General features: G+C 42.6%; 1 protein-coding gene and 1 long non-coding RNA gene across 13 annotated transcripts in view; one reads left to right on the top strand and one right to left on the bottom strand.

Annotated features, from left to right (window-relative positions):
- The window catches only part of FNDC3B (fibronectin type III domain containing 3B), a 360,686-nt gene that overhangs the window by 334,710 nt on the left and 1,706 nt on the right, over positions 1-24,270 (bottom strand). For 3 of the 12 annotated variants that reach the window (XM_089330934.1, XM_008266496.5, XM_070072504.2), the window contains exon 2: positions 2,615-2,719. The exons of 4 other annotated variants lie outside the window; for them this stretch is intronic. The gene's annotated coding sequence lies outside the window, so the exon portion shown is untranslated. 5 more of the 12 variants (XM_089330927.1, XM_089330930.1, XM_089330933.1 and 2 more) reach the window with 5 other exon arrangements.
- Positions 16,081-24,182, top strand: LOC149127068 (uncharacterized). The gene is made up of 2 exons (XR_016232553.1): positions 16,081-18,081; positions 18,188-24,182. It is a non-coding gene; the product is annotated as an uncharacterized LOC149127068 (long non-coding RNA).

Genomic DNA, 24,270 nt, shown 5'->3' on the forward strand with positions numbered 1-24,270 from the left:
GTAAAAACAAAGCATCAGAGATACTGAGGTTGACAAAGCATTTCCATTACCCACATTCCCTACCTCCACACCACTATCACCAAAAACACAGGTACTCCAAACATTAGATTTCATATCTCTAAAGCAGCATTCTCATCCCCTCACTCCTTTTGGGGAAGAAAAGGAAAAGAAAAACTTAACCAAGGGATAAAGTAGGAAGCCAATGTTCTAATATAAACATGACAAGCCCAATTCTATCACTGCAATACACTTTCTGACTTCAGTACAAAAATCTTTTCTGACCATCTGGAGCTATTCCAGGCATGGGGCCAAAACTTTGTAATTCCTTTTCAAAGTAAATGACAGATCAGTAACTGCCACGTTGCTAATGCACAGCCAAAGAGAGCACCTCATATCCTATTCAGTACTCCCTGGAGTTTTACACATGTAGTGAAAACAAAGTGCTTCCAAATAAATCTGCCCACTTTCCAATATTCCAAACTGAACAGCGATCATGTCACTTCTGAACAAGGCGGCACTTTTTCGGGCATGATCTTATTACTCTATTTCACAGACAAGGAGTGGGACCTTCTGCAAGTTGCACTAGAAAGAACCCATCTCACCAAAAATGAAGCTGATTTAAGTCCATTACTGGTTCAGACATGGTGCACGGGAATCCACTGCAACTTTTAAGAGCCTGTCTCCTACAGTGACTGAGATGCCCGTAACACCGCAATAAACATGAGACCATGCAAGAATACACAGGGCAACAGGGATGAACCTCGGATCCATGGTGACCTATGAAGTTAAGTTGGTAGAGATTTCTTTTAAACCTCAGTTGACCAGCAGTATCTCTTCTTCAATCATTTACCCCCAGTGGAGAGCCTACGTACTAGCCTACTAGGTACCAGCTACTAAGCTCTGAAGAATGAAATCAAAGCCCTTTGGAGTGGGAATTTGGTTGAGCATTGAAGTCACTGCTGGGGACACCCACATCCGGTGTCAGAGGGTCTTGGCGTTCTGATTCAGCTTCCTGGTAATGCCCTGGGAGGCAACTGATGGCTCAAGTACTTCGGCCCCTGCTAACCACCTAGGAGACTTGGATTGACTTCCAGGCTCCTGGCTCCTAGCCAAGCCCTGACTGTTGCTGGCATTTGAGGTATCAGTCAGTTGATGGACAACTCTCCTTCACTCTATCCTCTCTCCCTCCCCCCATACCTCTTTCTGTCCTTCAAATAAAATGAAAAAAAAAAAAAAAAAAAAATTTTTTTTTTTTTTTTGGACAGGCAGAGTGGACAGTGAGAGAGAGAGACAGAGAGAAAGGTCTTCCTTTGCCATTGGTTCACCCTCCAATGGCCCCCGTGGCCAGCGCGCTGCAGCCAGCGCACTGCACTGATCCCATGGCAGGAGCCAGGTACTTCTCCTGGTCTCCCATGGGGTGCAGGGCCCAAGCACTTGGGCCATCCTCCACTGCACTCCCGGGCCACAGCAGAGAGCTGGCCTGGAAGAGGGGCAACCGGGACAGAATCTGGCGCCCCGACCGGGACTAGAACCCGGTGTGCCGGCACCACTAGGCGGAGGATTAGCCTAGTGAGCCGCGGTACCGGCTGAAAATAATTTTTAAAACAAATTTAAAGAAGAAATCAATGCTCTCGACAACTCTGCCAACAACATAAATCTGCAAAATCTAAAACCAGTTTCACAGAATCTGCCACTGACAGTGAGAGCCCCTGGGAAGCTGGGAAGCTTTAAGTTTGATCATCTTCCCCTGGTACACACTGAGCAAGAAAGACATCACCAGCGGAGGCATGGATTTCCCGCAAAGGCTTTTTTTTTTTTTTTTTTTTTTTGGAGTTTCAAAGAAATGAAAACTATCTCTCGAATCACATTTTCCACTGGAGAACTATCTTATCTAAGTAAAGCATTTTAAAACTGAACAGTTTGAAAATTTATCTAGTGCACACTGTTTCTTAAAAAATGACTCTGTAAGGAGTCTTACAGACGAGTAAAAGAGTAAACAGTAGCTAACCACTGATTACAAAATTAAACTGCAGATATATTACAAACAGCTTAGTTCATTTGGGCTGCTACGACAAAACACCTCACACTGGGGAACATAAAAATGGAAAACTGTGTCTTACAGTTCTAAGGGCTGCGAGGCCAAGATCCAGGCCAGCAGGTCCAGTGCCTGGTGAGAGTGCCTCTCTGCTCACAAATGGCACCTTCTCCCTGCATCCTCCCAACAAGATGTAACAGCCATAGTGCTCCACTCTTCTAACTGCCACCCAAAGGCTCCACCCTCTTAATACCCCACTTTGGAGGTCAGGATTTCAACATCTGAATCGAAGGGGACACAAAGTATTCAGATCATTGTAAAGTCTCACCCTTCTGATGAATAACAATAAATGATTCCTTGAGGAAAAATTCACAAATGTAGAGTAATGGAGCTGAGAGAGGCACTCGAAATCATCCCACTCTGATTTTACCCGGCTCATCTCTTAGATCTTTTTTCCTTTTGGTTTGCCTTCAAGGCATTACATAATCACTACTAGAATCATGCTATCTGAATGTCCTGAGTCAATTCCAAATTGAACCCCTGTGTCCCCCGCTGTGAACAGGGAGAGGACAATCTTACCAGGCAGAGTCACAGTGCATTCAGGAGCTGGTTAAGAGGAAAAACAGCAGAAACCTCAGCGCAGACGCCTCGTCACAGGAATGCACAGGGAGGTTTGTCATCAGTCTGTGGGAAGAGAAGGGAATGCCAACCAACTGCCTTCCCCAAAGAGTCTAACAGGCTCAAGTGGAAATTCCAAGGCAGATATCACTGCCAAAGAGAACCCTGGGGAAGAGAACGGCTAGCAGGACAGGGTATTAGCAACTGCAAGAATCGGGGCAGATGAACCATAGAAAAGGAAAACCAGGGACTTTCTAAAGACATTAGGGGGCTGGGTGTGTGATGATACAAATGACAAAGAACAGACTTAGGAAATACCCGGGAGCTGGTGCTGTGGCGTAGCAGATATGGATAGAGGTTCAAGTCCCAGCTACTCCACTTCCGATCCAGCTCCTTGCTAATGTGCCTGGGAAAGCAGCAGAAGCTGGCCCAAGTCATGCTTATAACCACATGGGAGACCCAGAAGATGCTCTCTAACTCTGCCATTCAAATAAATTATTTAATTTTTAAAAATAGGAAAGACCGAGAATGCTATGGTATTTTAAGGAATTGTAGAGTCATGTGAAGAAAAATGGGGGAAACACAAGCATGAAGGCTCACTTAAAAGTATATTGTGGGGCCAGCACTGTGGCGTAGCAGATAAAGCCCCCAGCCTGCAGTGCCGGCATCCCATATGGGTGCCAGTTCCAGTCCCGGCTGCTCCACTTCCGATCTATGTCCCAGGAAATCAGTAGAAGATGGCCCAAGTCCTTGGGCCCCTGCATTCACATAGGAGACCTGGAAGAAACTCCTGGCTCCTGGCTTTGGATCAGCGCAGCTCCAGCCGTTGCAGCCATCTAGGGAGTGAAACGGAGGACAGAAGACCTCTCTCTGCCTCTCCTTCTCTCTCTGTGTAACTCTGACTTTCAAATAAATAAATGTCTTTTTTTTTAAAAAAAAGTATATGACAACAAAAAAGCATTTAACAAGGAAAAAGGGAGCAAACGAGATAAGCAAACAAGAGATGCAAACAGATTATTCAAAAGAGAAATCATCTGTGGAGGCTACACATGATTTTGCAGCACTGGCTCATATAGCGATTGTACTTTCTTCAAAGGCATCATCAAAAGCTAATGCTTTAAATAAACTTGATTTTCTGACTCTACTTATTCACTTAATTCTTCATTCATTCTCCTCTCATTCTGACCTCTACTAGTCATTCACTTGCTTAGGATTCTCTGGGATATATATATGGCTTCAGGAAACAACTAATAGAAGTCAAAATGAGAAAGGGAAGGATGGGGGAGAAAGGGAGGCCAGACACAGAAGGAATGGATGCATGAGTTGAGAGTTCAGCCAAGGAGTGAGCATTTTAGCTTAGCAGTTAAGATGCCTGTTCTCACAGTGGAATAATCTAGGTTTAATTTCCCACAGCAGCTCCTAACCTCAGTTTCTCACTAATACAGACCCTGGGAGGCAGCAGTGATGACTCGACTAACTGGGTTTCTGCCACCTATGTAGGAGATCTAGATTGAATTTCCACAACCTGGCCTCAGCCCCAGTCCAGCTCTGGCCACTGCAGGAAACAGGAGAGTGAACTTGTGAACAGGAGCACTCTCACTTGTGCTTTCTCTGTCTCCACCCCCACCTCCTCAAATTAACATTCTAAGCAGAGACAGAGTACTTAGGAGATATTAAACATATATAAAATAAACTGCAAAAGGCCAATCATAATGCTGAAAGAATCACCAAACCATGATAAAGGGAAGACCCCAGTTTGGAAGGGACAAGGGACAAGTAACATGACTAGGAAGAAAGGAAGCAACTGGTGAACCCAGGAAGAAGAAAATAATACATTCACAGCCTGCAAGGGTGGTGGACGAAAGGGAAAGGAGACTGCTCACGTCATGGAGTGGCCACGCCAACGGGGGCCAGTGTCAGGACATTTCCTTTATTACATGTATAAAAAACCTTCAAGAAGGAAGTAAAACTACACAGACCAAACTTCAGCCCTAGCATGATCATCTAACGTAATCAGTTCTCAGTGTCCCTAACAGGAAGCCATTCTGAAGAACAGAATAAGTTGTGTTTTGGGGTATGTGTCCCCCAGTAACCTGGATCATGTATCACGCATTAGTTTGTGGGACCAAAAGGTTAAGGTTAAAAAAAAAAAGATCAGAGATCTCCTTGGGTTCTTGCTCCAACTTAGTTAAGATTGTGCAACCTGTGCAAATATAACCATTTCCTGTCTGCTGAACAAAGCAACTAATGGACTGGGAACAGCTCAAGATGATTTAAGGGAAGAAATCAACCCAGGCATGTCTCACTGCAGTTCATTTTAAAGAAATAAAAGGGACAGGAAAATACAGAATAAAACTGTTTTTTTGAATGGCAGTCATTCCTTCTTTATGTAGCCTTTCTTCCCACACGGATTGTAAATGACATACTGGGAAAGGAATCTGCTTCAAAATGTCTCTAAAACAACATACCTATCATCCATACCTTTAGAATTCAATATTAAAAAGTAATGTGCAGGCTAGACTGTTTCAGAAAATAAAGAATTAAAACCAGACCCAGCTTTGAGGTGAGAAGATCCAGCATTCAAGCAGGATTGCCCCTTCAGGAAAGTGTCAAGGAGGAAGAGGGCAAGAAGACAGAAGGGGAGAACAACCCTAAGTGGGTCCTTGACCACTACGGCACAACAAACCTGGGCTGAACACAAACTCTATCTTCACATATTCTCAGGCATCTCAGTTATTGCTCTTAATTCAAAACGTGCTGCATTCCCAAGAGTTGGAATTAAAACACAGCTCTAAAATTAAAATCAAACCTAAGTTTCTTCCTGGATCAAGCACAATGGCATCTCAGTGCCAAAACAGCCTGTGTCTTGCTCTGTCATTAAGTCACTCACCCAATAACCAGTTAGCATATGCCAGCCACTCCATGAAACAGAGCAGGAAAGACACGGTGCCTGCCCTCAAGGAATTTCCACTCCAGTGGGAAAGTCACACCCAGACAAATTAGAAGCCTCCCTCCTCCTCTCTTTGCACTTGTTTACAGTTACAATCATATGAACACTACTTCTGATTGACCCGAAGGCTCCCTCTGCTTCAGGTCCCAAGTCACACCACCCATCTGCTGCCACATTCTGCCACCTCTTACACAGGGGAAATGAGAAGGTGGCATGGGCCACTGGGGTGTTGTCTCACCACAGGGGGTAACCACACTCATAACCTGGGGGAGACAGACAAAACCTGGCTCTGGTTCCAACTCCTACGTGTGCCCTACTCTTTCTGCCACCACCAAGCTCCCACCTTTATAAAGGCCATCTACGACTGTGAACACAGCACCAACACCCCCACCCCAAGAGCAGTGGGACTGACACCTAAAAGAAGAATCTATCATTATAAATTAAAACCAGTCTCTTTCACCACTTAAACACTCATTCAGAGGTTCACTAGAGACTGAGCCCTGAGAACCCAGTGGCAGGAGCCGCAGATTACAGAACTGGCAACTCGCTGTTCGCTACAGGGGCTCTCCCTTCATGACAGAAGTAGAATCTGCAAAAACCCACAAACCAATGCAGGCAAATCAGGCCAAAGACCTCTCCCAAATAACCGGAACTGACTACCTGGCTAACAAAGCTTCACACTGTTGCAAGTCTGTATACATATTCCCTAAAGCCACAGCCTGGAAGATTTACAGAAATCCAAAGATGCCTCATTGGTTTGAAAAATTTCAAAACAAAAGCTCTCACCAGCCAAATCACTCAAAAGCACAGCTGTTGGATTAAGTGATACACGCCCTTCTATTTGTCTAAAAGCTTTAATTCACTGGACTATAGATAAACATCCTTATAGGCAATCATCCGGTTTGCATCCTGGAAAAAAATATCATTATGCTAAAGGTCAAGCAAGTTTATATAGGTTATCAGGTGTAATGTTGTCAATGATTACTTTTCCATGACAAATGAACTGCGTTATTGACTCAGAAAAATAAACAATAACGCCTAACTTTTATCTGTGCCCTGATTTCTTGCCAAACTTAAATATACCAGATAAATAGGTCAGGCAATCCATAACAGAGTCCAGCTATTCAGTTAATAATCCATAAACCACTTCCAAAGCAAAATTTCCAATCAAGAAAACGACTTTTCATGAGGCATACATTGTGGCACAGGGGGATAATCCGCTACTTGGGATGCCTGCATCCCATACAGAAGCGCCAGTTTGAGTCCCAACTCTTCCACTTCCCATCCAGCACCCTGAAAAGGCAGCAGGTGAAGACTTAGGTGTTCAGGCCCCTGCTACTTATGTGGGAGGCCTGGATGGAGTTCCTGGCTCCGAGCTTCAGCCTGGCCCAGCCCAAGCTGTTGCAGACATCTGGGGAGTGAACCAATGGATGGAAGACCTCCCTATATCTATCTGTGTGTGTGTGTGTATTTGGGGGTGGGGACCTGCCTTTTGAGTAACTGAAAATAATTAAATGAACATAATAAAAATCCATCAGGATCAAACTTATGACCCAGGTCCCAGCATCATGGCATAGCAGGTTAAGCTGCTGCCTGCAACACACACCAGCATCCCACATGGGCATCTGTGCGTATCCCAGGAACTCCATTTCTGCTCCAGCTCCTTGCTAATGTACCTGGGAAAGCAAAAGAAGTTGGTGCAAGTGCTAGGGCCCCTGTCACTCATGTGGGAGACCCCAAAAAAGCTACTGGCTCCTGGTTTTGGCATGGCCCAGCCCTGGCAGTTGAGGCCATTCGGGGAGTGAATCAGCAGATGGAAGATCTCTCTATCTATCTCTGCCTTTCAAATAAATAAATAAATAAGTCTAAAGAAAGGAAAAAGAAAAAAAAAAAAACTTGACTCCCAAGCACTCTGAATTGAAGGAGAAATTTTTGTTTAACTGGTGTAAGTAAACACAGCTTCAAATGCCTTAGGCACCAGTAGTGACAAGAGTTCTGAGAAGAGGTAATCTCAGAGACCCCCTAACAAACCACTGGAGGGCTTATGGATGCTGGCACGCTTACTAGGAAAAACACCACTGGAAAGCCCAATTCCTTTATAAAATACAAGTTTAAGAAAGTCTTTACTATCTCATGTGCTATCAACAAAGGGTACTTTAGGAGACACAGATAGAATTTATAATACCAATGCTACAGCTGCATAAAAATCAAGAAGTCCATGCTTGGCTGCTTCTCGGGAACACTTAGAGTGAAAACTAAATGAGGAAAATAAACATGATGGAAGGATTGGTATTGATGACAACCAGAAGCGAAATGTCAGAGGCAAAACGGTCGACGCTGGAGGCAAAATGTGAAAGGTTTTAGGAATCAAGACAAAGAGAAAAGTTTTTGGTTCACTGCCGTCTGCCTACGAAGATGTTAGAAACAGCCCGTTTCTCCCATACATCATTTCAGGAAGCAATGAAACAGCTCCGTGTGTACAGTCAAGTGCTAACACCAGAGGTTCTGTTCAGTGTGAGCTACAGATCCATTAAGAGGACAGGATTTATTTTACCTCCTCTTCACACAAAGACTGAAACATCTGCTTCTCCTAGCATTGGCTACTCTTGTGATTTTAAGCAAGCCCTGCAACTTAACATTCTCCCCTCTTGATACAATTCTTGGGAAAACATAATTGATAGCAGCATGTCTTAGAATAAATTATGGACCAACTGAAGAACTGTGATACCGCATCCCAAAAAATAACATATCAAAATAGCAATAAAGTAGTTTTGGCCTATGCATAAAATGTAAATACAAAATAAGGACAACAACTTGCTAAACCCAACCCCATTTTCTTTAAAAGATCCCATTCTTAAACAAAGAACATAAAAGAAGAGGTGGAAACCAAGTCAGCTGTAAGATTAGGAAATAAACCCTGCAAGGCCATGTGATTACGATGGGCGAGGGCAGGTTCCCATGTGTTTCCTCTGGGACATTAATTACCAACTTTTTCTTCTTGTTACTGAGACCACAAAGGAACTGATTACCCTAATGAACATACAGCTTGTGTTCAGTGTGAATGTTGCTCTTGAAAGCAAGCGCATTTCTGAGGAAAGGCTGTGACAAGGTCCTTCTTCAGGCATCTAGTGGGATGTGAGCAACTGAGCAGTCTGCAAGCATGTGGCAAGTGCAGCACCAGGCCAGTCCTGGCGCTCATCAAAAAGGGTGTCTGCTCCTGGCTCACACATAAGTCCATTCATGATTTCAGTGTGGAGAAAGGCCTAAAGTCCCAAAAATGGAGAGTAAGAATTGCAACTCTTTCAAAATGATACCCTTCTGATTCTAGACTAAGAAGCAACCTCTATGAGACCTAGTATGGCTTTTTTTTTTTTTTCTCCCTGCAAGTTAGAAAATTAAATTTGCTTCATTTCCAGCCAGGGGCCACTCAAACAAATCTAATGGGTGTAGACAGCATTTCCTGTCTACTGCAAGGAAATAATGGGATTGCCATTATTAACATGGCCCAAGGCACGCAGTGAGGTGGGGTACTGAAGAAATCGACCTTTAATTTTCCTCAGTTAGTCTGTCCTGGCTGCCTGGCTTTTTTAAAAAGAGAGAGAAAGAAAAAAAGAGAGAGAGAGAATGTGAATGTTATTTTTCTCTCCAGCGTTGAAGTCTAACAGTGGCTCATTCACTCTCATGAGCAAGACAGGCTCCAAAGCCTATTATCCTTTCCATTCCACTGTGTTTATGTCTAGAAAAAACCTGACAGTAAACAGCCAGCTGAAACTCTGCTTTGTTTTTCCGCTCTTTTACTTTTTAAGAGCTTGCCTTTCAATTCACGCAAAGGTGGTGAGGTTCAGACACGTCTAAAGCAGAGAACGACACTGTCCACTGTCCCCTCTGCCACATACTCTGTCATTTTCAAGAAATGAGCATCTAAACAACAAAGAGTAGCAAAGGTGACCGACCCGTGCAAATACTACCAGGTCCTAACCTGCAATGCCCTGCTCGCTTGCGATGGTGTCTTCACGCCATTACACAGATGAATGACGCTGACTGAGGGTGACCTGAGATGAAAGGCAGCTCTCTGGAGCCCCACAGTTTCACCCACTCATGTCAAGGCCTGATGTCTCTTAAAACGGTTAGAACAACATCCACAAAAAGAGCGAAGGAATGAGCGGGAGTGACTCCTTTACAACAACTTTCCTTTGATCCTAGACTTAGAAGAGGAAGAAGGCTGTCATGTATCTAGTTAAAAAGGGACAACCTCTCTTCAAGGGGGCAAGGAAGGAGAAAAATATTGGTAGAAGCAGCACTTGTATAACTTAATGCCACTGGGCAGTCACACGTTTGTTTCCTCCACAGAGCTTTTTACATATTTTATTTTATGCCCACACTACCTAAGATAAACAGCTCAAGTATGAACGGTAGGGGTGCAAAGCTGTCACCTGCACAAGGACACCCGAGGAGTCAATGGTGAGGTCAAGACAAAACTGACCTGGCTACTATCCACATATACTTTTAAGGTGGGAAATTTTAAAAACAATTATCATCCACTTAAGAAAAATATCCAACAATCAAATTTCTTAATATAAAGCAATAAAATAATAAAGCAGCAACGATTATTTGCTAATCACTGTTCAAAACTCTATGGTGAGCTAAGTAGTAGTAAAAAGAAAATTCCTTTTTATGAATGAAGATAAGAAATTTAGCAATGGAAGCAGAGTTAAACATGTGTGCAGCAGGATCTCAAACTCCTGTCTCCAGAGCACTTGGGCTCAACCATTCCACTATAAAGGATGACATAAAAATTCATCATCTCATCAAAAATCCTAACTCCAAGTGAGTAGTCTCCTATGCCCCTAAATATGATAATCTGCCAGTCTTTATAAACAAGGGCTGAAAACTATCTAAGAATGGTTTTCTTAAAAAGATACTTCCTTTTAATTTACCATTGCTTGCAATTAACCTTTCGATGCTTTTTCATGAAAACTGTTACAAAAGATATTTCCTGGCTAAAACTCCAACTTATTAAAGATACAAAAACACACCAATCTGTGTCAAAAAAAATCTTTTTTTTAAAGGGGGGTTATGAATCTGCTAAGTAGAACATGAACTAGACAGCAGACTGAAATCGTCCCCGTACTGAACTCACCTCTGACTCAGTGGAAAGTAGAAGTTGGAAAACTTGTCAGCACACATGGAATTTAACAGGAACAAACTCACTCACCTTCTTTGCTGTAACCCCTTCCCAAGCCCTTACTCACTCCTATTACCCCTGCTCTTCAGAAAAGCAAGACCAAGAACTCACAAACTAGAAACTCAAAGGGGCCCAAAATGATACTAAATGAAAAGAAGTTAAACTAATACACAAGAGAAATTTATTTAAATCTTCTGCTCTTTCTCTTTTTAGCCTACTAGTGGATCATGATAGGGTTGAACAGTGATTCAGAGAGCAAAATATAAATAGGAAGTGACACTGTTTCCATGTTTAAATGGAATATAACAAGCAAATAGGAAAAAGTTTAGAAGTTTTAAAATGATTTAGATTGCCACAGGCGTCACTAGATTCTAGTCAAAGCTATAGGACAGTTATCACATAACAAGATTAAAATATCTCCAAATCAAATAAACCTAGAAATAATTGTTTCTTCACGAATAAAGAAATGTCACAGTAAGCTATCTATTGCTAAACAGAGCTTGAAATAAAAGCTTTAAAAATTGTTAACAATATCCCCTAAACCTACCTTTAAAAATAAAGCATCTTTAAAAAATGAATTTTCTTCCTAAGATTCTTATAATCATTTCCTTGAAAATAAGTGTACATACAGACAAATTCTGCTATTGCTTACCCAAAATAAATTACCCAAATCCCCACCTTCAGGTGGAGGTGGTCATAGAGGTGACAGGGAGGAGAGTGCAAGCAATTTAAACTAAATACTAGCACAGAAAGCACTCAAATCCTAAAAACTGAAGTACGTGCCTTTCTTTGGTAGATACCTAAAACTGTTCTCTCTACATCTGGAGGTGTAATAATGATTTTTCCAAAGTAAATATTCTTCAAAATTACTTTGCTCCTATGGTGATCTGCATGGTGAGCCACAAGAACACCCTACCCACAAGTCCTGCAAGCCAGGCTGAGGCAGAAGCCTCCCGGGCCCCCAGCTGCAGAGAGAGAGGTGCAGGCTGAGAGAATGTGGTCCTAGCAGCCCTCACTCTTTGTTCTGGGGCCCTGGGGCCACACCTCTGCCCGGACTTACACATACACACAGCCAGCCAGGATTCAGGGAACACAGCCCTGGGGCTACACCTCCGCCCAGACTCTGTCCCACCACTACACACACACACACACTCTCTCTCTCTCTCTTTCTCTGTGTCACTCACTCACTCCACTGCAGAGCCTTGTCCTTAACTCACCTCCGGTGAACTCACTTTCTAAAGATGGAGTAAGCGAGTGAGATGATTTCTAACAAAGGAAGCATTTAGGGTTGCCAGCTACCCAGGTTTAGCCCGGGCCGCCAGGGAGAGCACAGGGCCCTTCTGAATCCTGAGGTCACCTTTAATTAACCGCAGGGGCTGCTCTCAGAGTTCTCGGGGATGAGACACGCTCCAGTCAGTCCTGCACTCATCCCACCCCTGTGGCTGCCTCTGCTACAGCCCAAACCACCACAAACCATTAACCTGAGAAAGAGAGAAAGGGGTAGTATTAGGAAGAGGCTTTGCTTTCCCAGGTGCAAATTATAGGCACAGCATTTGACTCCTAACACAAATTAACTTAAATGAAAGGCACTGAGGATGAACAAGACTGCATTACCCTGAATGAAAGCACTCCCTTTCACAGTTTTTAAAGCCTCTCAGTAAGACAGAACTTCCCTGCCATGTCTTCATCAACCCATTTCTCCCATTCACTAGATTTTCTTATGCATTACTTTCTGTGCAGTACATTTTAGACTGGTTTCTCTCATTCTAAGCTTAAATTGCTCTTACAGACAACAATTTGGGGAAATCTCCTTCTGGGGAGATGTCCAGAATATTATGACTGTTTCAAAAACAAATGTTAGGTTTCTGGGCAATAGACGAGTACATGGAAGGCATTCAACAGATACTCAAGCTTTAGATTTCAGCTACCTGAAAACACAGGTGCTGGCCCGAGTATGGAACTATGAATAAAGGTAATTCACAAGGCCGGCGCTGTGGTGTAATGGGTGAAGCTGCCACCTGCAGTGCCAGCATCCCACATGGGAGCCAGTTTGAGTCCTGGCTGCCCCACTTCCGATCCAGCTCTCTGCTATGGCCTGGGAAAACAGTGGAAGATGGTCCAAGTCCTTGGGCCTCTGCACCCACATAGGAGACCCAGAAGCGGCTCCTGGCTCCTGGCTTCAGATCAGCACAGTTCCGGGGAATGAACCAGCGATGGAAGACCTCTCCCTTTCTCTCTGCCTCTGCCTCTCTGGACATACAGTACAACAGGTGTCCTCATTTTTACATAAAACATCCAATTGCTGGCTATCATTTTACTCCAGAAACTATGATGGTAAAAAAAAATAATAATAATGTCTGAACCCTTCAATTCTGCCCTAGTTACTAACTGGAGTTCTCTGACCTTCTAAGTACTCAGTTCATCTCACTTCTTTCCAGCCATGAGTTCAAAAACCTTATGAAGAGGACGTATGACCCATGAGCCATATAAGGCCCGCGAAATCATTTGGTCTGGCCCTCCCAAGGCAACCGTGTATGGGACTAGAAATTCAATAATGCTATAACAGGCTAATGTTTAAACTGGTAATTCCATATGGCCCACAAATGATGTTCTGAATACCCAAATAGCCCTTAGTGGAAAAAAGGCTCCCTACCCCTGCAGGGCTATGTGACTAGGAGAACTACCTCCCTGAGTGTGAGTTCCACAAACCTGTCTGACCATATCATTCAACTGATAGAACACTTACTTGATCAAAGTTTCCCTGATCCCATCCCAGACTGGTGAGTAAGAACCTCATGCACCCCCCACACCCTGTTAAGGCCCAATGAAGTCTGTCCTTCAGAGACTAACTCCTGCAAATAGCTGAGGTCATTCTTCTCAAGTCTTTCCGCCACATGCTGTTGCTTTTCATGGCTTGGTTTAGCACTCAACAACACTCTGGGCAGCCTAGAAGAATCAACTCTGCTGAGCTGCAAACATGTCAGAAAGGCACATTTTGTGGATTTTTTTCCTTCTGTCCCTTAATATCTATCTTCCTTCTAGACTCTCGCTATAAAAGGATTACTGAAAACTACCACAAATCTCTGAAAAGTTACCTTTTTTAACAAATAATCCTCTTTATTTCTAATTCCTGAACTGACTCCAATAAACAAGTCAAACATATATAATTGAGGGCCATATTTTTAGGGAACAAAAATAGAAGCTAGTTGTTCAGATTTTCTAATTAGCAAGCTAATAGAGACATGACATGAAAAAAATCGACATACTCACTAGAGAATTTATTTCTTTAAAATGGAAATAATTGAAAAGCTAGGTTTGCACTGAGGGTGACTCATGCCCTTGTTTTAATTTGTTTGATTAAACATTTATTAGTTCTCGACTATGAAAAAAAAACCTCAAGACAACCATGGGAACACAAAAATCTCTGTTAAATGGCCCAAGCTTCAAAGAGATTAACTTAGCAGAACACATATTGACTGAGTGCCTGAGAAAAGGTACTAAGTTCTAATGGCACCTTCACGGAAAGGAAAATGGGACATTTTGAGTAAGCCAAAAAAAAAAAAAAAAACCAACAACAATCAATACAGAGCACCATGTAAACACAATGTAATAATTTTTTCTATCTCTCCCAGATATAAGGAGACCATAACTCTTCACACCTTCTGGTAACAAATGGTAATGATCCTCCCTAGAGAGAAATCAGTAAGCCACAAAAATGACCAGCCTGGGTATGAGCAGAGTTCACTTGGTGGTGTTGTGTTCACCCATTTATACACATATTCACAAAAGAAAACATACCCACAGAGAGAGCACACACACTTATCACTATCACAACCTTGCAACTCACTACCTCACACTCTTTTCCAGGAGTTCAGGAATGGACAGTAAAGGTTTAATGGTATGTGATTTATAATGTTTACCCTGTAATTTATTTATATATGAGCTTCAATCTTTGTTTAGAATTTTTATCTGATACTTTCAGCATTTCTAAAACACACTTTACATCTGACATTAAACTTTGTCTCATCACCTCATCTTTTAATAGGTGATCCGATGAAACACCAAAACCCTCAAAATCAAAACACAGCAACAAAACCAACAAACAGCAGCAACCACTACACAATTATTAGATGCTAGGGACAAGTTCAGATGAGTAAAACAGACCACTACACACTTTCTTTGATTCTCTCCCCTTCCTAACTTGGTTTTACAGTCTAAGGAATAAAAATTTTTAGCACCTAATACATTTCCAACACGAGCAATAACTGAAATGACTTAGATCATTTCTCTAATGTGGAAATCAAAGTTTTCCTCAAGGTCTAACCATGACAAAAGTGGGTGAAATGTGTGAAGCTTAGGAAGTAGGACAGGTTCAGTTGCACTCCCTGGTTTCCAGAGGACTCACTCCATGATTCAGGATAGACGACTCTGACTGCTTACATGGTCCATGGTCTGTGAATGTTCATCAATGACTTGAGTCACCAAAAAACTAACATGTCCTTTTTTTTTTCTGCAGATATCTACTTTTAAACAGTTTCTTCTTAAATTCACGTCAGTTAATAAAGTAAGGAAACTTTCTGATCTACAAAAAAAAAATTAAAAAAAGGCTAGGGAAATCTCCCTACCCCACAACTAAAGTCAAGGAAACAAATAACAACTGTATCCTGCCTAGCATTCCCAGGGAGAGAAAACAGAGTCCAGTGGAGACTGTGCGGGATGATCCTTGGTCTTACACAGGCATTTTTCCATGTTTTTATTGTCATAAAATGTACATTAAAAATCACCAGTTTCACCATATAATTTAGTGGCAATATATACATTCACAATGTTTTGCAACAATCACCTCCATTCGTGTCTAGAACTTTTCTTTTTTAATTATCCTAAATGGAAACTCTGTTCCCATTAAACACTATCTTCATTCTCCTCTCCCCCAGCTCCTGGGTAGTCTCTATTCTATTGTCTGTCTCTGAGTTCACCTGTTTCCGGTACTTCAGATACTTAGAAATATACACTTATCCTTTCGTTTGCAACTGGCTTATTTCACTTAGCACACATTTTCATGTTGTGGCATTGACCAGAATTTCACTCCTTTTCATGGCTGATATTAGTATATTCCATTGTACATACAAACCATACTTTATCCATCCACATGCTGATGGACACTTGAGTTGCTTCCACCTTTCAGCTACTATGAATGATGCTGCACTAAATTCTGGTGTAAAAGTATCCGAGTCCCTGCTTTCTTTTTGGTATAAACCTTGGAATTGCCGGATCACAGGGTAAGTCTATGTTTAAATTTTTTTTTTTTTTTTTTGACAGGCAGAGTGGACAGTGAGAGAGAGAGACAGAGAGAGAAAGGTCTTCCTTTTGCCGTTGGTTCACCCTCCAATGGCCGCCGCTGCAGCCGGCGCACCGCGCTGATCCGATGGCAGAAACTAGGATCCAGGTGCTTTTTCCTGGTCTCCCATGGGGTGCAGGGCCCAAGCACCTGGGCCATCCTCCACTGCACTCCCTGGCCATAGCAGAGAGCTGGCCTGGAAGAGGGGCAACCGGGACAGAATCCGGCGCCCCAACCGGGACTAGAACCCAGTGTGCCGGCGCCGCAAGGTGGAGGATTAGCCTATTGAGCCACGGCGCCGGCCCTATGTTTAAATTTTTGATGAAATGCGAAAGTGTTTTCCACAGCAGCTGTATCATTTTACATTCCCAATAGCAATACAAAAGAGTTCCAGTTCTCATTTAACTATTCTGATTCACTTATTCAGAGTAACGGTTATCGCTATTCCTCTTAATCAGAGCTATTTTTCCTGAGATAAGAAAAACCACAACAGAAAAATCACAAACAGCAATATCTAAAGACTCTTATTTTTCTCTTACATGATTTAAACAGAAGACTTTAAAATGTAAGAGAAATTGCAGCACAGCATCATACAAATGTATTAAGTATCCTACATATACAACTTATACTGCAAAAACTGGTCAACTGTGACCTCATAAGAGTCACATACTAGAAAAACCTCATATCTGAGGAACTGCATGTAAAATATACAACAGTCTGAGTTTTTTTTTAATGTTTATGCTTTATTTATTTGAAAGGTCAAAAGGAGATTCCCCCATCCACTAACTCACTCCCCCCAAAATGTCCGCAACAGCTGTGGATAGACCAGGCCGAAATCAAGAACCCAGAATTCCATACAGGTCTCCCACGTGGGTGGCAAAGGACTCAAGTACTTTCGCCATCACCTGCTGCCTTCCAGGGTGCAGGTGGAACCACAACTCAAACCCAGGTACTCCAACTGGGATGCAGGCATCCAGGCATCATCTTAACTGCTATGCCACATACCCACTCCTATTCCAAGACATTTTTTAAAGAAATTTACTCTTACTATGGTAAGTTCATACAGTACCTGAACAAAGTTGCTCAGGAGGGTCTTGCTAGAGCCAAAGGAAAGGAGAAGGATGTGTAATTGGTTTATCTGAACACTAATTTCAGCACTTTCCACCATTTGCCCATAGGCACAGGCAGGAGGCGCTGGGCAGCAAAAAGCACTGAGGCTCCTAAATGGTAAAACTTATCCTAACCCATCAGCCACTGAGGGCTTACAAGCAACAAAAAAGCTAACAAGTAGCAAAATAAGCATCAACAGAACAACTCCAGCACAAATAGCTAGAAAGTCTGGGGGAAATGGGAGAGGTGGATCCGTGCTTATTGTCATGATTTATTTTGCACTCAAAGAACATAATTCTGGTGCTGGTAACCTGTTCCTAGTTCATGTGATACCGAGCACATCAACATTTACTTTATGACAATCCACAAAAAGCAGTGCCTTTCCGGGGACTCTCTACCTTTACGAAAAGCCCAGCAGCAGAACCAGTTTCAGTCCATACTGTGGATTAACTAGCTTTTTGGTAAATTGATTTTTCAAAAGGTGTTTAAAAATGTTTTTTCTCTTAATTAGGTAAATATTCTTCTTATCAACATCTGATATTTACAGGGAAACCTTTCATGCAGAATAGAAAGCCAAACTTTATCCAACCTCGCCTGGATAATTGGAAACTCCTAATTAGTTACATTTGGAACAAAAGGGTTTGTTTGTTTTTTTTTTTTTTTTAATAGAAACCCCTCTTTCACAGCATGCAGAGAATCTGAGTCTCTTATGAATAAGTCATTTTATTTGCAGGGAATTTGGAATCTGCCATTATGCCTTAAACATACTACATACTGCTAATGGACAAGGCCATCTTTTAGACAAGTACTTCCACCATTGTGAACCAGCACTACATCAACTTAGTGTAAGTAATTTTTCTGTTTGCCTTCGTAAGAATGTTTATAACTCCTCCCAGGGTCAAAACAAGGTCATATCCTTACATTCTAATATGAAGTTAACTTTAAATACAGAGTGAAGGTGCTCCGATGGTTACATTTCTCAACTGTGAGAAGGGGGCAAAGAACTGAACGAGCCGTGTCCTGCCCCAGGAGTTCCGTGGTAGACCTGTTCTCTACACAATATTCCAAAACTGCAAGCACAGCACCCCTGCGAGTGGACATAAAAGCCTTACTTTTGGGGAAAAAAGGGGGGAGCAGGCAGCGCTGCGGCTTAGCAGGTAAAGCTGCCTACTGCAGTGCCAACATCCCATATCAGCACTGATTCCTGTCCCAGCTACTCCACTTTGGATCCAGCTCCCTGCTAATGTGCCTGGGAAACCAGAAGATGATCCAGGACCTTAGGTCTCCCATGTGGGAGACCTGGAAGAAGCTCCTGGTTCCTGGCTTCAGATTGGCCCAGCTCCAGCCACTGCCAGATGGAAGATCTCGATTTCTCTGCCTCTCTGTAACTCTGCCTTTCAAATAAATAAAATACATCTAAAAAAAAAAAAAAAAAAAAAAAAAAAGAACCTAGTCTACAGCTTCTAGACTGATACAATAAACATGTGAAAGAAATTAAGTTACATTTTAAGCTCATAATCATTTCATATTGGAGACATTTTAAACATGGATACTAGAACCTCAAAAAATGTTAACTCTGGCTCAACACATCCCATGAAGATCTCTCCCCACCCCCACCAAGTTATTTAGAACTAACACAGTTTTAATGATATTACAGAGACAAAATATATTTTGTGCCAGGGCCTGAACCAACATAAAATGTTGTCAGGGGTGTCAGAAATTATAATCCAGGGGCTTATAATTAGCCTAGTGGTAGGCACCCACATCCCATATTAAGTGCCTTGCTTCAGCACCCAGCTCCACTCCTGATTCTAGCTACCTGTGAATGCAGACCTTGGGCGGCAGCAGGCAATGGCTCAAGTAATTGAGTACCTGACACATGTGGGTGAATTGAGTTTGTGGCTCCGAGATTTGGTGCCAACTCAGCCCCAGCCCAGGCCCTTGGGAGCATTTGAGGAGTGAGCCAATGCATGGGATATATCTCTCTCTCTCTTTCTCTTTTTGATTCTCAAATAAAATTTTAATTAACAAAGAAATTATTATCCAGCACTTACAAAATGATAACCTTGCATCCTTCCACTAGACACAAGAAAAAGACAGGACTGGTCCATCTCCAAATTGGGAAACTTGCAGCAGGCTGATTACTGTCACCTCTCACCCAATTCACACTTGCTGGTATTAACACCCTCCCTGCCTCACAGTCCCAGCCCTCAAGGCACACACCTTGGCCCCCACTAAATGTGTACCACAAACAACTCCCCTGCAGGTAAGCGTGGGACCATCCTCTCACTGGCTGGTCCCTGCACAGTGCTCAGGCACCATCAAGTCACCCTCATCTGGGGGACTTGCTCTTACCTCCTCCAGAGACTTGCCTCTGACTAGCCACAATAACTCCCCGAGCATGCTCTGCCTCTTGAAAACACTAATGCCACACCAGACTATTGTAAGGCAAACGCTAAATAATGTGCTAAGGTCTATTTTACTATCTTTGAAGACAGGGCAAACTGAAGAACAATGCTCTCTTCATCCACCTAAGTGCATTGTCAACAGCTGCAGAATGAGAATCCAGGTTTTCTTAAAAATAAGGTCTCATCACAGCAAAACTCTCAAGCAATGGATTTACCGCACTAACGTGAAGGAAAAGCAGTTACTATTTCTAAAATGTACATACAGGAAGGTTACAAAGATTCCCCTATACTGAAAATAAATTCTTTTCCATTTCCAGTTGTAAGGGCTGAAAGCTCAAATAATAGGCTTTCTCTTTTTTTTGACAGGCAGAGTAGATAGTGAGAGAGACAGAAAGGTCCTCCTTTTCCGTTGGTTCACCCCCCAATGGCCGATGCAGCTGGCGCACCGCACTGAGAAGCACCAGGTGCTTCTGGTCTCCCGTGAGGGTGCAGGGCCCAAGCACTTGGGCCATCCTCCACTGCACTCCCGGGCCACAGCAGAGAGCTGGACTGGAAGAGGAGCAACCAGGACAGAATCCAGTGCCCCAACCGGGGCTAGAACCTGGGGTGCAGGCGCCACAGGCGGAGGATTAGCCTCGTGAGCCGCAGCGCCGGCCTAAAATAATAGGCTTTCTAAGGTAACATGCAAGGACTGAACCTGATGTCTCTGTCATTCAATGCTAGAAGTTCCTCTTAAGAGACTGGGCTGGCTTCCCCTCTATCTCAAGAATGACCCTGAATCAAGCCATACTGGCCTCTTTACTTCAGTAGTGCTAGCCCAGCTAAAAACCAACTTCCCAAAAACTCATGGAGCAAGTTTTGAGAAGTCAGGAATCAACTATTCCATTAGGAATGTGGAGAAAATACAACATGGCAACCTAAAGCTTAAACCTTTATATACTGATTCCAAAAGGAAAATCAAATTATTTTTCAAACTGTCCAAACACAATTTGGAGGTCTCTGAGAACATGCAAAGTAATACGGTAAGACCAGCTCTGTTTTCTACTCTGCAATATAATTAACTATTGAGTTTCTATAAGGCTTTGCCAAACACTTTTCAATACAGTGACTCATTAATCCCTTGTGACAACTATTTGAAAAGCTATGGGCGAGATGTTTTCCCCGTAGACTAAGATGAGGAACCCAGCTTATCAAGGACAAGAGGTTCAGAAGATTACCAAGGACAAACAGCCACAAAAAAAAAAAAAAAAAAAGTCACTCCCTGACCAACTAGTCTGATTTCAGAATTTTAGACAGATGCTCAAATGTGGCCCTCAGGCTCGGCCCATCAAGTCAACATCCTTCCCTTTAACATTAAATGTCTCATGTGAATTAAGCTCCTGAATGGCCTATAAATCAAACTGAACAATATGGGTTAAATCGTGTTTCCCATATTCGTCACATTCACAGGGACATCAGGATCCTATTTATAGTATGGTTCTCATCCTGATTCCTTGGAAATAGTACAAAGCTCCCAATGGTATACCAAAGGAAGGGTTATGACCAGCACGTCTCAGCTCTCTGAACAGTCTCATTAACTGATGTCTTCTTACCTGTAGAGCTGGAGGCAGTGCAATTCACATAGAGTTAAAACACTGAACAAATTAAAGCTGATTTATTGATATGGGTCCTTCAGATGATATAATGGCTGCAGAGTCAACATTATAAACTACAATCCTCCCTGGGCAGTACCTTAACTATAGAAGATAGGACAGATTCAAATATATTTATACTGAAGCCAGAAGCTGCCTCTTAAAAAATCCTAATAAAAATAAATTACTTTATCATTTGTCTTTTCCTGAAGGTAGTATAAAAAGAAGATACTGGATTATTGGATATTTATGGTGGAATCCAAAACAGATAAATGAATGCTTACTTGAACATCAGCTAGAATTCTATTTCATACAATATCAAAAAGCTGAAGAAATTCTTTTTATCAAATGAAACTCTAAAATGCAATGGATTTAAATTAAATCCAGGAGTCAGAAAACCATTTGACCATTTGCCATCAAAAAGAACTTTTCTTGCTATTTGTTTTGACCTTACACATATAGCTAGTCTTCCTAATTCACTGATGAATCTAGAGTGTCTGAAGCTTATACTTTGACAGTTAAACAACTATTGTAATTATTCTGATTAATTCTGCCACTATGTAAGAAAAGACAATGATGGGGGCAGGTGTTTGGTGCCCTGGTTAAGCTGCTTTGGATACCCACCTTCCGTATCAGGGTACCTGGGGTTCAAGTCCCCAGTTCCACTTCCAATTCCATTTTTCAGCACACCCTAAAGGGCAGAAGGTAATGATGGCACAAGTACTGAGTCGCTGTTACTCCTGTCAAAGACCTGGATGGAGTTTCAAACTCTGGCTTCAGCCAGACCTAACTTTACCTGTTGAAGGCATTAAAGGAGTAAAGCTGTAGATGTAAGATTTCTCTCTCCACTCCATCATTAAGCACTTCAAATAAAAATGAAAAATAAACTTTTTTAAAAAGTGACTGCTGCCTCACTTACACTTATGGAGTCCTCTGGAAAGAAACGCCAGATGAACAGGTGCATGTGAGTGAGAGGGAGTCACTTTTGTCCAGCCCACTATCAGTGACTACATATCGCCTATGTGTACTCCTTAATTACACTAACATTATACTAAAATAAACAAGTTCTATTTTTTTCCAGCAATTCCTATATATAACTAATTGAACCAGAAACGAAAACATTAACATCCTTGCCCCTGGTATTAAGTGACACGTAAGCACTTTAAAATAATAGTAACATGCTTATTTTATCCAGGGGATGTGTGAAAGCAGAGGTGAGATATTGTTAACTCAGCCTCTAAGCTCCACTTCAGGGCCCAGGCTAAGCATCTTCTGGAAGTGTGAAGGGAGAAAACAGAACTAGGAGATCAAAAAGCAGTAGGACCCCGTCATAAACAAGAACAGATCTGGGAGTCAGAAAGTTCGGTTTCACTCTTCAAAACAGCCACCACTTGCTTCAAGGGGCAATACTAAGTTTAAAATAATGAAACGTACGTAAAAATTTAAAACATCACACTCGCCCCATCTCCAAGCAATCACACGGGCTTCCTGGCCGCGGTATGAGGCAGCACAGAACTATTTCCCATCACTGAAGACAATCTACTGGACTGCACTATCGGTAACTACGTGACCCACTGCAAGTCGCTTTATGTCTGTCACCCTCACGCCCTTGTTTATAAATATGCACTGAATACCACCTAAATGGGAAGACTTATTAGAATTTTAATGAGATAACATAAAATAAAAGCACAGGATGTAGCGGTTAATGTCCATCAGATACCCAAGCAGCAGCTATTAATACAATCCTACACTGGACTTGCATCTATGATGGCAATGACCCTGAACAAGTCAGCTCCTCTTCCTCTACTTCATTTTCCTCAACTGAGAAGTTGGGGACATTCCTCTGCTGAATTCCCAAGGACCCTATCAAATGCTACCCCGTGAAAAGAACACAGAGCAAAAGGGGCATAAAACCTTAGCAGCAGACAGCCTAGCCTCCAAGGACGCTGTCACCATCCCCAGCATTCTTCCAGAAACCCCAGAAGACTGGCGCTCCAACACAGCCCATGCTCTGATGGGAGCTATTTATAAAGTCTGTCTTAAAAGATTACCGGAATATCTTTCTGAAATTGTATATACTGTAATTAGAAGCTACAACCCCCTATTCCGTGATGAGATCTTGCTGCTTCAACATTTCTTTTAAATGAACACTATCTTTACAGATGACTTTTTTTTCCTTAAAAGCATTTAAACCAAAACACTTTAAAAGAACATATAAGTTTAAAAACTATTTTGTGAAGACTTTTTTTTTCTTTAACAGCCATGCCTCATTCTTACCCAGCATGTGGGTGCCCTTCTGGTGTCTGAACAAAGTAAGAATTGTACCCTCATGGGTGAGGTCCCTCTGCAGAGCCAGCAACTTGCCCAGAGACTCTACCCTCGTTAACAGCTGCTCCCAGGGAGCCAGGAAATTTACTGAAGGCTGGATCCAGAGTCAGCGTCCAGTGGGGGGGAACCACGGGCCCCCACAAAAGGCACAGTCTCAGGGGTAGGGGCTGCTAGGGGCTGCCAGAGGTATCCAGGCCCCACGGTCACAGCCTTAACTTGGAGCTGGAGGCTCAGCTTGGACAACAGAAATCAGAACAGAGCAGTGCAATTTTGCCCAAGGCCTGGAGCCTTAAAAAAAAAAGTGTTATTCCAAAGCAGATTCCTCTTCTTCCGGGTCTGTCTGCTCCTTCTGACTCCGTGCCACAACCACCACCGTGCCTCCCCTTTTCCCAATGCCCCACCTCTTGCCACATTCATTAAAAAGAAGAAAGGAACGAAAAAGAAAAAAAAATAGCACATTCCCTCTGCCTTAGCTCTCCCTAGCAAGGCCTGGAAACTGGAGGAAATTAAAATCAAATTAGTTGCACATTAAAAAATAAACAGACAAGCAATCTGGGGGTGCCCACCCAACAAAAGACCTCGCCCGTTCAAAAATATGATTACGCCTCGCCGGAGGGGGAAGGAGGGGGTGCGGGGAGGGTGACTTAGGAGCCAACAGGGATGCGGA

Source organism: Oryctolagus cuniculus, chromosome 4 (assembly GCF_051225735.1).
Source record: "Oryctolagus cuniculus isolate XC-2025 breed Fujian yellow rabbit chromosome 4, ASM5122573v1, whole genome shotgun sequence".
Classification (NCBI taxonomy): Eukaryota; Metazoa; Chordata; class Mammalia; order Lagomorpha; family Leporidae; genus Oryctolagus; species Oryctolagus cuniculus.